This window comes from Mastomys coucha, unplaced genomic scaffold (assembly GCF_008632895.1).
Source record: "Mastomys coucha isolate ucsf_1 unplaced genomic scaffold, UCSF_Mcou_1 pScaffold21, whole genome shotgun sequence".
NCBI classification, from domain to species: domain Eukaryota; kingdom Metazoa; phylum Chordata; class Mammalia; order Rodentia; family Muridae; genus Mastomys; species Mastomys coucha.
Genome location: NW_022196904.1, coordinates 33,040,808 through 33,053,275, shown reverse-complemented (window position 1 = coordinate 33,053,275; position 12,468 = coordinate 33,040,808). Strand labels below are relative to the sequence as shown.

The window sequence follows — 12,468 nt, the reverse complement described above, 5'->3', positions numbered from 1 at the left end:
GAATATTTGTCTCTGGATTCTAGTCAGGTGGAGGCAGGTCAGCCAAGTGCCATTTGGTTCCCAACATCCAACTGTTGTGATCTCCACATGGATACTGAGCTGCACATCTGCTACATGAGTGCTGGGGCCGTGGTCCAGCTTATATGTGTTCCCTTGCTGGTGGCTCAGTCTCTGAGATCTCCCTGAGATCCACGATAGTTGACTCTGTTGGTCTTCCTATGGAGTTCCTATCCCATTCAAAGCCTTCTGTCTTTCCATCAACTTTTCTGACCCCCAATCAATGTTTGCTTATGTGTATCTACATCTATTTCAGTCAGCTGCTGGATGTAGTCTCTCAGGTGATAGTTATGCTAGGATCCTGTCTGGTGCATATCAGAGTATCATTAATAGTGTCACAGATTGGTGCTTGCCCATGGGATGTTTCTCAAGTTGGGTTGGTTACTGTTTTGCCATTCCAACAGTCGCTGTTCCACCTTTATCCCTGCATTTCGTTTAGACAGGACAAATTTTGGGTCAAAAGATTTGTGGGTGGGCTGATGTTCTTACCCTTACACTGGGTTCCTCCCTTGCTATAGGACATGGCCTCTTCAGGTACCATGTCTCCACTGCTAGGCAACTAGCTAATGTCACTAGCATTGACTTTTGGGAGCATCTCCCATCACTTGACTCGGCTTTCCAAGAGAGTCTCCCCACCTGCTGCAGTTGCAGATTTCTATTCATTCTCCTAGCTCTCTGGCCCTCCTGTCTTTCCTCACACCTGACCTGATCTCTCCCATCCCCTCTCTCACCTAGTTTTCTTCATCCCTCTTCCTACTATGACTTTTATTTCTCTCTCTAAGTGAGATTCAAGCATTTTTACCTGGGCATTCCTTCTTGTCTAACTTCTTTGGGTCTGTGGGATGCATCCTGTTTATCCTGTACTTTATGGCTAATAGCCGTTTATCAGTGAGAACCATCCATGAGTATACTTTTGCATCTGGATTGCCTCACTGAGGATGAAATTTTCTAGTTTCATCCATTTTCCTGCAAAACTTATGATATCATTGTTTTGAATAGCTGAATAGTATTCTACTGTGTAAATGAACTACATTTTCTCAATCCGTTCTTTGGTTGAGAGATATCTGGGTCGTTTCCAGCTTCTAGCTATTATGAATTTTTGTTGAAAGTTCAGCATGAGATTTTTCTAGCATATTAGAGACCCAGTAGACTTGTGGAGTTTCCCTTTTATTGGTAAGGCTGATGGCTGCCACACAAGAATACCAAGATTTTCAGAAAATAGTGCCCTGTGCAGTGAAGCGCTCTGTGCAGGGAAGGGCAGGATTAGCCCTGCCTGCTCTGAGGCACCATGGTCCCTGCACTTCCTCCCTCTGTTCCCCTGCTGCTGCTCCTGAAGCTTTTTCAGATGTCCCTGGTAGATTTGGGGAAGAAGCGTTTAGAAGTATGAGCCGCTTCTAAAATGACAAAGTTCGCATTTTGATGGTGAATGGAGTTCCTTTTACTGCAGGCTGGCTGGGATCTTCTCCACTCTATCTGACTGCACAGTATGGGCATTACTCTATCACAGAGGTTCTTCCTCGAGCCGGTGTAAGTAGAGATGCCAGGATCAAAGTGGACCGGACACCACTGCATATGGCGGCTTCTGAGAACCATGTCAGCACAGTAGAGGTTTTGCTTAACCATGGTGCTGACGTCAATGCAAAGGATATGTTAAAGATGACAGCCCTGCATTGGGCCACAGAATATAATCATCAAGAGGTGGTAGAGCTTTTAATCAAAAGTGGTGCTGATGTATACACGCTGATGTAAATTTTGTAAAACTGCATTTGATATTTCAATAGATAATGGAAATGAAGATTTAGCAGAGATATTACAGATTGCTATTCAGAACCAAAGCAACACACTAGCCCAGAGAGTCCTGACACTGTGCAATACACGTTGCCACACCACAGTTCATCGTTGGACCTGGGGGAGGGGGGTGAATGTTACAGATGAAACTGGAGTATCTGCTGTTCAGTTTGGAAACTCCTCTATGTCAGTATTAGCTACATTAGCTGCCTTAGCTGAAGCCTCTGCCCCATTATACAATTCTTCAGAAACTCCAGTAGTGGCCACAGAGGAAGTGGTTATAGCAGAATCTGTGGATGGTGCAATTCAGCAAGTAGTTAGCTCAGGGGGTCAACAAGTCATGACGACAGTTACAGATGGAATCCAGCTGGGGAACTTGCACTCCATCCCAACCAGTGGGATGGGCCAGACCATCATTGTGACCATCCTCGACGGTCAGCAAATACCAGCAACAGACATTGCTGAAGAAACTGTCATCAGTGAAGAGCCACCAGCTAAGAGACAGTGTATGGAAATAACTGAGAGCCGGGCAGAATCTGCAGAAATTGAAGAGAGAAGCGCTTCAGAATTAGCTGGATGAAACCAAATGAAAGGCCTAGAAATACCGACAGCAGCTTCTTAAGAAGGAGCAGGAGGCAGAGGCCATGACAGGCCTCCAGACCAACAAAGAAGCTGTTTAGATACTGTGAACACCAGTTTGCTTTTACCTTTTGTCCAGAAAGAATATAGTCTTGAATTGTACACAAGAAGGACACAGCTATGGGAATACTGAATAACAGAAAATACTACAGATTGATAATGGGACTTAAGCCATGAGCTCTCAATACTTTAGAACTTGTGAAATGTATTTAAACTTAATTCTATAAATAGTTTTTTTGATTGTTTCTTTTTTTATAGTTATAAATGAGTTGATGAAGATTGTTACCAAGATCCAAGACCACAGCAAGCCACTGTTACGGGAAGTCTTTTTGATTTGGGTGCAGACTTAATTTCTCAGAAACAGAAGTTATAAGCATGGTTGTTGTCTATTAGACCAAATGTGTTACAATTATGGTGGACTGCTGCTGGTAAAACTCTGCAAAGAGATTTCTACCAGGAACTTCCGAACAGCTTTTAAGTTGTCTCAGGTTCTCTGAAAACATTTTATTTATTTATTTATTTTTGGTCTTTAGAAACAGGGTTTCTTTGTATAGCTGTGGCTGTCCTGGAACTCACTCTAGACCAAGCTGGCCTCGAACTCAGAAATCCACCTGCCTCTGCCTCCCAAGTGCTGGAATTAAAGGCGTGCACCACCACCACCCAGCTGAAAACATTTTTTTAGGAAGCAGAAACTTTATATTGGTTTGATTTCAGCTACATGCAAATAGATTTACATGTATATGAAGCAAATATTTTGAAAATTTTGTTTGTACATATCCTGCATGTTTTAATGATTTTTAAAACGCATCCCTTGTTCAGGTATGTTTCCCAAAAAGACAATGAAAGTTACCAAGAAAAGCTGGGCAGTGGTGGCGCAAGCTTTTAATCTCAGCACTTGGGAGGCAAAGACAGGTGGATTTCTGAGTTCAAAACCAGCCTGATCTACAGAATTCCAGGACAGCCAGGGCTATACAGAGAAACCTTGCCTCAAAAAAAAAAGAAAGAAAAAGAAAAAGAAAGAAAGTTACCAAGTAAAAACAAAGGCACCTACTGCTGTTCTGTCAGTCATTCAGAGTGAGTAAGCTCAAAATTGGTTTTCCTGGCGACCATGACAATGTTCTGGGTTGGAGCAGCTTGCAAGAAAACGGACATCTTCAAAATGTATGTTTGTCTGACAATTGCGTTGTGTGCCTTCTTTCCATCATGACTTCCACACCAGCACTTTGAGGCGCTGGATTTTAAGATAAGGTTTTGGGCAAATTCAGTGCATTTGGGCTTCTGAAATTTACTCCCTTCCCCCCTAAGAAAACTTACTCCCTTCCCCCTAAGAAATTATTCTTATGGAAAATTGCTTTTTTTGTATTTTTTTTATGCAGAGCAGGACCTTTTGTACTTAGTGAAGCTATGGTTCTATGGGAGTGTCTAAAGGAACTTCCTATTCCTTGTGAATGCCTGTGCTGAGACTCTCTCACAATATTGTCAATTCTCAAATGTATGGACATTTGACAGATTATTCCATTCTCTTTTGTAAAATATAACTTCAAGCTTTTTATTATTATGTTTTGTTCTATTGCTTTATGGAAATGTTTAACCCCTCTCCATACCCAGGCTCCTCTACATTATCTGTATAAAGAAACAGTTACCCTGGAGACTCTTCTCTGGCCTCATTTTCTATTTTATAGTTAAGTAACTTTCTCTTTTTATTGATTTAAGTTTTATTGCATTATGATGAGAAAAGATACATGATTTTTTTTTTTTATGTGTATGAGTATACTATAGCTGTACAAATAGCCACTCGCTCCGGCCCTAGTCGCTCCAGGGTAATTCACTGTAGCTGCCTTTAGACACACCAGAAGAGGGCATCAGATCTCATTACGGATGGTTGTGACCCGCCATATGGTTGCTGGGATCTGAACTCAGGACCTTTGGAAGAGCTGTCAGTGCTCTTACCTGCTGAGCCATCTCGCCAGCCCCACATGATTTCAATTTATCTGAATTTGTTAACATTTAAAAACATATTTTAAGTAAATAGAATTAAATGGCATTCTTGTTTCCCTTTTGTACCCCAACTCCTCCCAGAGAGCCCCACCTCAATACCTATAATACCTTTCTTGTCATATTCTTTAAAATTTATATAATATTATAACAATAAAAATGAATATTATAAAAGTTGTTTGATATAAAACAACTTTCTCAGTCTTATGTAGATGCTTATCTACAGCAATACTGAAAAATACATCTGGCCATGCAGTGGTGGCGCACACCTTTAATCCCAGCACTTGGGAGGCAGAGGCAGGAGGATTTCTGAGTTCGAGGCCAACCTGGTCTACACAGTGAGTTCCAGGACAGCCAGGGCTACACAGAGAAACCCTGTCTCGAACCCCCCCCCCCAAAAAAAAGAAAATACATGGTTTTTTCTCCACAAAAATTTTAAATAACTCCAAACATATTAACTATACATTTTAAAATAATACACCACTACTAGTATTTTTAAAATGAATATAAATATATAAAGTCTTTTGGTTTGTTTGTTTGTTTTGTTTTGTATTTAGTAGAGCTTAAAATCTTGGCTCTTGGTACAAGCGCAAAATAAGAACAATTTTTAGACATTGGATTTCATTGTAATAAGGCTGTACTTCAATGACCCTCACATCACCAAAGGATTTTTACCTCCATTGTAGTTAAGCTGAGAGTTGACAGTTCTGCTGCACCAAGGAATGAATTGTAGGCTCGATTTTTGGAATCAGACTTCCTGCTATGGTCAAAACTATTTGACTTGAGTGAGTGACTTTATTCTTTGCCCACACAGAACAGGTTACATTCACTTATGAAATGGTGTGTGTATTAAGATGCTTTATCCATAAAGTCAATGTTTCAATGAACAATGGTTCTGCTTGGAGGGTGGCACAGACATTAGGTGAGTATAAGAATCTGGTTCATTGGCTATGATGATTTTGAAAAGCATTTATCTCAGAGAAAGAGTAATTTATAAAGTCCTCTTCTTCAAACTTGATACAATAGTTACAAATGTCAAGCACAGCATTCAGTCTCACTCTTTGTTGTTCTTTTACAAGCCACTTACCAAGTTAATTGTCTAACTTTCCTATGGCTGTATAAATAATTTTGAAATATGTAAGCTGTTCTGAAAACCATAGTATAGAGTAAAAACACGAAATAAACAATACTACTAATAGAGAGGCTGAGATAGGAGAAGCATGATTTCAAGACCATTATGTGGTACACAGCAAGACACCATCATGTACAAACAAGCAGAAAGTGTATATGGATTGTACAATATTGGACCTATTTTTCCAGTTACCAAATTACAGAGACCACTGGATAACAGCCAACAAATTTCTAATTCCTGGATTTCCTGGATGTTTTGGGTTAGGAGCCTTTTCCTTTTGGCATTTTCTTTGACTGTCGTGTCAATGTTTTCTATGATATCTTCTGCCTCTGAGATTCTCTCTTCTATCTCTTGTATTCTGTTGGTGATGCTTGCATCTGTGAGTCCTGATTTCTTTCCTAGGTTTTCTACCTCCAGGGTTGTCTCTCTTTCTGATTTCCTTATTGTTTCTATTTCCATTTTTAGATTCTGGATGGTTTTGTTCATTTCCTTCACTTGTTTGATTGTGTTTTCCTGTAGTTCTTTAAGGGATTTTTGTGTTTCCTCTTGAAGGGCTTCTAGCTGTTTACCTGTGTTCTCCTGTATTTCTTTGAGGGAGTTATTTACATCTTTCTTAAAGTCCTGTATCATCATCATGAGAAGTAATTTTAGATCTGAATATTGCTTTTCTGGTGTGATGGTGTGTCCAGGACTTGCTTTGGTGGGAGGATTGGGTTCTGATGATGGCAAGTAACCTTGGTTTGTGCTATTTATTTTCTTACTCTTACCCTTCCCCTTCCCACCCCACCCCCAGCCATCTGGTTATCTCTAGTGCTACCTGCCCTTGCTAAATCTGACTGGAGCCTGTCCTTTCTGTGATCCTGGTTGAGTCAGAACTTCTCAAAGTCAAGCTGTCTCTGTGTTCCTGTGATTCTGGAATCCTGTGATCCTGGGCTTGTTAGAGCACCTGGGAGTAGACCTTCCTCTGAGTGTTGTGGTACTGGCTTTGGAGTTTGTACCCAAGGTCTGCTCAGGGCACAAGCCCAGACAGACCTGAAGGAACCAGTACCACTGTGCTGGCAGAGTTCAGTGTGTGCCTGGGTCCTGCAGGTCCCAGCCCCTCCCAGTGTTAGACAGATGTGTCCTCCTCACTTCTGATCCTCTGATACTGGGTGTATCAGAGTGCCTTGGAGTGGAGCCACCTCTGGATGCTGTGGGACTGGCTGCAAAATTTGGGACCAAGGTCTGCTTACAGCACTGGCCTCATTTTCTATTTTATAATTAAATAGCTTTCCACATTAAAAAAAAATTAAAGAAAAAAGAAAAAAGATAAAAAGGAAATTGAAATAACACTTTTATTTAAAAAGCTAAGACCAGCTGGTCCGTGGTGGCGCATGCCTTTAATCCCAGCACTTGGGAGGCAGAGGCAGGTGGATTTCTGAGTTCGAGGCCAGCCTGGTCTACAGAGTGAGTTCCAGGAAAGCCAGGGCTATACAGAGAAACCCTGTCTCAAAAAAAAAAAATAAATAAAAAATAAAAAATAAAAAGGAAAGAAAAGAAAAGCTAAGACCAATACTCCTCAAACCATTTCACAAAATAGATACAGAAGGTATATTGACAACATACTCATTCTACAAGACCACAGTAACTCTGATAAGTGAACCACACAAAGACTCAACCAAAAAAGATAATTTCAGAGCAATTTCTATGAATATCAATACAAATATATTCAATAAAATACTTGCAAATCAACTCTTCCACAAGATATGTTCTTTGATTTGGTTTGCAAGTATCCAGGCATGACTCCCAGTGGAGGGATAAGGACACCAAACCAACCAAAAAACCTTTGACCCAAAACGTGTCCTACCTACAAGAAATACAAGAAATAAGATAGAGCAGAGACAGAGGGAATGGCCATCCAATAACTGGCCCAAATTGAGACCCATGAGCAAGAACCAATCCCTGACACTGTTAATGATATTCTGTTAAGCTTGCAGACAGGAGCCTAGCATAACTGTCCTCTGAAAGGCTCCATTCAGCAGCCAACATAAACAGATGCAGAGACCCACAGCCAAGCATTAGCCTGAGCTAGGAAATCTTCTGGAACATTTAGGTGAAGAATTTAGGAACCCAGAGGGGATAGGGACTCCACAAGATGACCAACATAGGCAACTAACCTATACCCTTGGGTGCTCCCAGACACTGACCCACCAACCAAAGATGGAGCATGAGCTGGGCCTAGGCCCCCTACACATATGTAGCAAATGTGCAGATTGGTCTTCATGCAGTGGTACCCCAATAACTAGAGTGGGAGCTTTCCCTGAGCATATACCTTACCGAGGATCCTGTTTCTTTAACTGGGTTGCCTTGTCTGGCCTTAATGGGAGAGAATAAGCCTAGTTTTGCAGTGATTTGATGTCCAGGGTAGAATAATATCCAGGGGGGCTTCCCTCTTCTCAGAGGAGAAGGGGAGTGGGAACTGGGGAGAGGAGCTCTGTGAGGTGGGGACTGGGAGGAGAGGACAGGCTGATATATAGATGTAAAGTGAATAAATGCATAAAGTAATGAAAAAAATTATTGGTCCTAGAGAACTTGTTAAAGAAGTTGGTGTGCAAGAACTCGGGGTATCCCAAAATCAGTGACCAGTTTGCATGAGATGCAAGGGAGCTCAATTAGAACTCATGAGCCATTATTTTTAAATTTGAAGACTTCAAAATAATTCATCTCTCATTTCTCAATGTTGCTCTCGGCCAGTTGTCCAGGCTTCTCACTTCTCATCATCCTGAAAAGGCCTAGGACTGAGGGTGTCAGTTGTACCCAGTAAAGCCGGAGTCTATATGTGCTCATGGATTGAGGTTTTTTGTTTTTTGGTTTTTTTTTTTTTTTTTTTTTTTTTTTTTTTTGAGACAGGGTTTCTCTGTATATCCCTGGCTGTCCTGGAACTCAGTCTGTAGACCAGGCTGGCCTCGAACTCAGAAATCCGCCTGTCTCTGCCTCCAAAGTGCTAGGATTAAAAGCCTGTGCCACCACTGCCCGGCTAGGATTGAGCTTTTTTATACTTATCACAGTGACCACATATTTACTACTTGAGTTTCTGTCTGTGTAAGACCCCAACCCAGGGTCAGTGGTTCTTACTTCAATATGCTCCCTGCTGAGAGGACGCAAAAGCCAAGAGGCTCATTTTCTGGCAAGTTGAGGTCGACTTTCAATTAGTCGCTCAAGATGAGTTACTAAGAATGGGACCCTGAATGGCTATTAAAAGGAGTTTTTATACTTTTTAGGAGCACAGGTTACATCAGCAAGGTTACAGTTCAAACTTACTGACTAAGCATATTGACTTAAATCTATTGACTAGCAAGCATGACACACATTTGAACTCTACCTAGGACTTTTCAGAAGGTCAGATAACTATCAGTCAGTATATTCTGAAAGTTTTTGCTCCTGTGGGTGGAGAACGGACTTATCCTAGCCTTGACTCCAGGTGGTAAGGGGAAGCTGTAAAGAGGGTGTGGGACTGGAAAACCCCTTAGGGTCCCACATCAGAAAGTCTGGATCCGAAGCAAACAATTCAAGTCATTTGGGATGTTTCCGTGTCTTAGCAATTATGAAGAGAGCAGCTCTCAGCATGGCTGTGCAAGCATCAGATGAGTAGAATAGCAGGTCTCTTTTGTGTAAGGGCCCATGATTCACCTGAAGAATGATAACTAGGACTCAAATAGTATGTAAAGGCAAGAGTGTCTTATTCTGCAGAATGCAGCATGCTGGGGTCTCTCATTGGAGACCCCAAGGTGAGCACACAGGCCAGGTTTATGGCGAATCAGGGGAATTCTGGGGAGGGGTAGGTGACCTCTATCTTAATCTGTTTCTCTGCAGAAATTCCACAATCATTACTGGGGTGTGGCTCCATCTCTACCAAAATCATTGCTTGGGAAGTCTAGAAACTATTGCTGACCCATTGTCCTTGCCTCAGGCCAGGTGGTAGGCCAGCTTCTGACTAGGTGCCTGAAGCCTGGGGCTTTTGTTTTGTTTCCTTCTCATAAGCATATTCCAAGGACTGGTACAGCTGGGCCATATGGTAGATTTATGTTTAGATTTTGATATTTCTCTCCTGTTGCTGAGGCCCCTGCAACCATCCTGATTGGCAGGGAAGTATTCCATGTAAGGTATAGAATGGGACTTGAGTCAGTACCATTTTAGCAGGTACTGGGTCAAAAGTCTCTAGAGTCTAACCCAGTGGTTTATTTTCCTTACACATTTAAACATAATAAAACTTTGAGGAAAAGTTTCTTATTTATTTATTTATTTATTTATTTATTTATTTATTTTGAGACAGTGTTTCTCTGTATAGCCTTGGCTGTCCTGGAACTCACTCTGTAGACCAGGCTGCCCTCGAACTCAGAAATCCACCTGCCTCTGCCTCCCAAGTGCTGGGATTAAAGGTGTGCGCCACCACTGCTTGGCCGAGGAAAGGTTTCTTGGTGACAGTAATCACAACAAACTTTAGACAACGCTGCATAGGAAATCCTCTTCAAAGTATACCTCTTTAGTGAAGCTCCTGTGATATTTACCCTAAAAATGGGTTCTTGTTCACAGTGGAATCTGTTCTGAGCCCCTGGAGAAAGGATTTTTAATATGTAGAAGAATGGGTTCTAGCAGGGCAGTGGTAGCACATGCCTTTAATCCCAGAACTTGTGAGGCAGAGGCAGGTAGATTTCTGGGTTCAAGGCCAGCCTGGTCTGCAGAGTGAGTTCCAGGATAGCTAGGGCTATACAGAGAAATCCTGTCTCGAAAACAAAACAAAACAAAACAAAATGAGAATGATTTCTATTTATTGAGAATGCAAAGTGCATAGGGCTTTTTTCATAAAGATGGCTTTTATTCACTGAGAGTCAAAGCTCAGAATTAGGGTCTAATGATGTTCAGGATTTGAGGGATTCTGGTGAAAGCTAGCTGAACAGAATAGCAAAAGATTACCACATTGTTAGTCACCATATACTCCAGCCTTCCAGGTGAACGGGCATCAGTCATTTTCTTCCCATAGAGAAAACAGCCTGGAAATATAGCAATTCTGGTTTTTCTAATGCATCACTTAAGCTGAGTCCTTTTCCATGTATCCCTCCCAACATTTGCTTTGCTCTGTTCTGTTTTTCTTTTCATTCTGAGTAGAATATGATGAAATCTCACAGTTGTTTGGATTTGCATTTTCCAATTACTAGAGATGATGAACTTTGTTAGACATATTTCTCCTTTTCCTCTTCTTCCTCTTCCTTCTCTTCCCCCTCCTCTCCCTCCTTCTACTCCTTCTCTTCCTCCCCTTCCCGATCCACCTCTTCTTCCTCCTTTCCTCTTCAAGTATGGCCTGTTCCAGTCTCATTTGGGTTTCAAGATGTTTACTGCAAAATCAGATACTATTCGAATGGGCTTCCCTCTATCTGTGATGTTTGTTTGTTTATCCTCTTTTTTTGTGGGATTTGATGGTTGGCAACTACCACATGATCTGTGACCACATGATCTGTGTGACCATTGCCCCAGCATACAGCATATCTTTCAGACAGAATAGATTGTAAGTGAAAGTTTTTTTGAGAGGGCTGGATTTCACATTTCTCTTTTTTTGGCCTGCAGAGTCCCTACCCACGACAAAGAGACTAGAACTTAGGTGTGAAGCCTCTATGGAGGCACCAGTTCAATCTCTCCATGTTCAATAAACTTTGTGGATGTTGTCCTTAGCAATGAGGCAAATCCTTCAGTTTTCAGAAAGTAACAACACTCTTTCCTAGCATCAAATAGAACCATGTTGGACAGCAAATCAATGAAAAACAACCCAGGTCCAACACAGAAAGACTTCCCTGTCTAAAAGAAATGGCAAGGTGAGATTCTATACCCCAAATTACTAGAGTCCTCTCTAGGACACCCTCTCAGATTCCAGAAAGTTTCTGATGGACTAGGTTTCCACATCAGCAAGGAATACTCCCAGTTCAAATCATCTCTCCATCCCATCTGGCCTTTACTTCTGATCCCCTACTCCCATTGACACCCATGCTAGTCTACACACAAAATCTTGTCTTTTTAACCTTTCTAGGAAGATCTGTGTATTCCTCCTGTTAAGTCAGGCCCTTCCTCTTTACCTAACTTCTCTAAATCTATGGATAAAATAGCATGGTAATATTTGCTTAATGGCTTACATCCAATCTGGAGGTTCTTCAGAAAATTGGAAATAGATCTACCTGAAGACCCCAAAAGATGCCCCACCATGCCACAGAGGCAAGAGGTCTACTATGTTCATAGCATGCTTATTTGTGATAGCCAGAAGCAGGAAACAACCCAGACATCCCACAACAGAAGAATCAATACAGAAAGTGTGGCTCATTTACACAATGGAGTACTACTCAGCTATTAACAATGAGAACATCAAGAGTTTTGCAGGCAAATGGATGGAAATAGAAAATATCTTGGGTGAGGTAACTCAGTCCCAAAAGGACATGCATGGTATAAGCGGATATTAGTGAAAAATGTATAGAATATGCAGGACACAACCCACAGGATTCAAAAAGGTTAACAAGCCAAAGGAGCCAAGTGAGGATGTCTCATACCCACTTGGGAGAAAGAAGAAAGCAATCATGGAGGCGAGAGAATTGGGTGGCAAAGGGGACAGGAAGAGGAAGAGGGAAACAGGGAGTGGGAAGGACTGGTTGGGTGGGGGTTGGGTGGGGTGGGGACATCCTCTTGGTGACAGGCGTGGGAGGAGGACAGACATATGGGTTGAGGAGTGGTGGTGGGAATCAGACTGGAGAGGGATGAAATTTGGACTGTAAACAAGGAATAAAAATTAAACATAAATAAATTTTGAAGAAAAAAAAAAGCAGCCAGGAGGAGGTGGT

The 12,468-nt window shown here is 41.7% G+C and overlaps 1 protein-coding gene and 1 pseudogene across 1 annotated transcript in view; one reads left to right on the top strand and one right to left on the bottom strand.

The window, feature by feature from the left end:
* Positions 1 to 12,468, bottom strand: part of LOC116102082 (zinc finger protein 345-like) — a 332,287-nt gene that overhangs the window by 19,201 nt on the left and 300,618 nt on the right. The window lies entirely within an intron of this gene.
* LOC116102080 lies at positions 1,403 to 2,490 on the top strand (annotated as a pseudogene).